Raw genomic sequence first — 3,198 nt, 5'->3', positions numbered from 1 at the left:
CCCTTGGTTGCCAGCCTCCTGCTTCACAAAGCCCTAAGTCCTTTTTGCAGTCTCCTCTCCCCTCTGTGTGGACAGCCTGCCCTGAGCCGGGCAATGGAATCAGGGGCTGGCTGCTGCCCTATGCTCCTGCTCTAGGAAACACACATAGCAAAACTCGGTGCAAGACAGTGGGGAAAATGTCTGAGCAAGTTCATTTTTATTCATTCCCACCTACGAGCATGCCCAAGCAGTCTGGCCAGGTCACTTGTCACTTGTATGTGACACAGAGGACAAGGGATGCTAGTTATTGAGTCCTTGCTGTGTCTCTGGAGTTCTGGACTGGTGGCAAGAAACTGACTTGCCTTTTATACCTTGCAGGAGGGGATGCTCTTTGGGATCTTTTGCCTCTTTATTTTTCTTCCTCTCTCTCATAACTCCTACATAATTCCTATGTGAAATCCTTGAATTTCACAGTTCTGTTCTCCTTTTCTGGGTATTTAGTGACTCTAGGCCCCTTTCTTTGTCTTCCTGACACCTTATCATTGTGCCAGTTTGTTCCTCCTCKTCATTTGAATGAAGTTACATCTGGCACTCTGAAGCAGTTAATGCATACCTTGCCTTTTCACCTTGTTTCTTCTGGATGCTTTCTACCATGCTCATGCACGTGCATTTCCATCTATGATTCAAGCTAGCTTAAGCTCTTAAGCTGTTGTTACTGATGTCCACTGTGTTTCCTTTACCTTCCTTTTCCTGGGGCCCTATCCTGCCTTGCACAGAAGAGGAGATGGCAAGKACAGATTCACTGCTGACCAGCAAAACCTGAGCATCACAAACATCAGCAGAGCCAAGCACTTGCAGAGTTTGTAGGTCTGTGTCTGTCCTCTTTGCCTATCTTGCAATGGGTACCCAGGCCCAGCAGATGCCCTCTATGGTGCTGAGTGAGCCCAGTGGATTGTTGAAGGCTGAGTTGAAAACCATTGTTATCCATATCGCCTGCTGCTGGGAAGGAGCTCATCTCAGAACTTTACTGGGGAGAAGATGTTATTCTATGGGAACGTAGAGTCCATGTGTGCGGTCAGTGCCACTGACTCTGTGGTGGAAACCCRGCTCTACCCATCTGGAGCTCAGAGGTTTTCAGGCTCTCAGGTTTTTAGTCAGGGGATCACCATCCCACCTGGTGATCATAYCTTTCAAGTTGTCATGGGAACCATCTGGTGTGACCAGCATGCTCCCAAATTGCAGCTGCAGTTTGGAGCACACAGCAACCATGACTTTTCCTTTCTGGATGCCTCAGTCTTCGTCGCTCCTTAAAAGGCAGCAGTTTGAGCTCCTYGGGTGCTTGGTGTCGCCTTACAGCTGTGCTTGCCTAGTGGCAGCTCCAGGTTAGGGGCTGCCTCTCTCCAGCTCTGTCAGCATCCCAAATWGGCACCTTGTCCCACAGGGATGGACCAACTCCAGCCAGAGAGTTTTTCTCTCTTCATTGCATTTCTGAGGAGGATAGGCGAGCACCAGAGCCCACAAAAAGGGCTGGAGATGCAGGAATACCCTTTCAGAGATGCTCTTAGATGCCCTTGATCCATTTAAGAAGCTTAGAAGGGTCCTTAGCCACCCTGTGGCCAGCATGATTGCACTGAARCTGGGTTTTGTGTGCACGTGCTTAAACAACTTTCATAAGCCTCCCTATGCARTAAAGTGTGCAGCTCTCTGCAGAGATGAGAGTGCATGCATGCTTTTGCATAGCAGGTGGCAGTGGGGCTGTTAGCTGAAATACCTGTTCTTTCTCCTGCAGTGAGGGCAGCAGATCCCTGYAGCTCTCCCAGTTTGTATCCAAACAGCAGCTGCTTGGTGATTGTAAATACCTGACCTGCTTCCAGGTTATTTTGTGGAGTTACTTTAGAAGGGGCCAAGGTTTGATTCAGCTGGTGTTTGATGGGTATTTGTGGGCATATAGGTCCTGATTTTTCCCCTCCAGCCACTGCATGCTGCCCACCAGCCCTAGTACCCCCCAGCTGTTTGAATTCACATTCAGAATGAATCTCTCCCCACCTTGCTGTGTKGTTCTCCTTGTTGCACGCTGCTTTGCTTCTCATGGGCTGTGTACCGTCATGTGCAAACACTGCCTGATGGAGCTGCCTCTCTGGCGTGGCACTTGACTTTAGGCCTCATTCTTAAAATGGCTGATTGTGATGGAGAATTCTGCCCATAGCATTTTGCATGGTGCACTGRAGGGAGATACAGGCTGATGCTTGGGAATGATGTGATGCTGAGAGAGCCCTGAGCTGCAGAGAAAAAGCTAAACTGTATGGTCGTCCTAGTATTTAACACCAGGCAAGAAAGCTCAGATCAACTTGGGTTGGGYCTAGCAGCTACTTCTGACTCAGAGAAGGTGAAAACTCAGGAGATGGGCTTCCTGGGACCTGGCACAGGCAAAGTTCATGGCTACAGACAGTAGCAACCAGCTCAGGTTCCTGCGGTCAGCTGGGCACTGCTCTCCCCAGTCAGCAAAAATGATCCTTTCCTGGGACAGGAGCAGAAAAAGTCTTTCCCTGGGAATGGGAAGAGCAGGGAACATTTTTTTCCTTGTGTCCAACTGGAATTTCCTTCCTGCAACTTGTGCCATTGCTTTTTGTCCTTTCACTGGGTGCTTCTGAGAAGCATCTGGCTCTGTCTTCCTCACTGTAGAYAGTTGGAAATTACATCCCTCCTCAGCCCTCTCTTTGCCAGGCTAAACAAGACCAACTCCTTCAGCATCTCCTTGTATATCATGTTTTCTAGCCCCAACCATCCTAGTGATGGACAGCAGGASTGTCTCCTTATACTGGAGGGGGCGGGGGGAACSAAAACGACACAGTRCCCAGATGAGGTCTCGCCAGTGCCAAGGGGAATAACCACTTCCCTWGACCTGCTGGCAACACTCATAGGATAACTCAGGTTGAAATGGACCTCAGGAGATTTCTAGTCCAATCTCCCGCTCAAAGCAGGGTCAGCCATGAGGTCAGACTAGGGTAGGAAAGGCTTTTTTGAAGAGGAGCAGATTTGCCCTAGGCCAAGTTAGACTTTTTGCCTTCTTCATAGCATTAACAGGATGGGCTAGACCCCAGGCATAAAGAGAGTTGCAAATTCCATGCAACTTGAGAGCAACAGGAAGCCCAGCAGGCTGGACTTCCTGCAGYGGAGGAAAGAAGTAGGGGTAGGATGCAGGATGCAGAGCCATAATGA

The sequence above is a fragment of the Rhea americana genome, unplaced genomic scaffold (assembly GCF_003343005.1).
Source record: "Rhea americana isolate MKP2758 unplaced genomic scaffold, rheAme1 scaffold_168, whole genome shotgun sequence".
NCBI lineage: Eukaryota > Metazoa > Chordata > Aves > Rheiformes > Rheidae > Rhea > Rhea americana.
Note: the sequence above shows the minus strand (reverse complement) of the source record.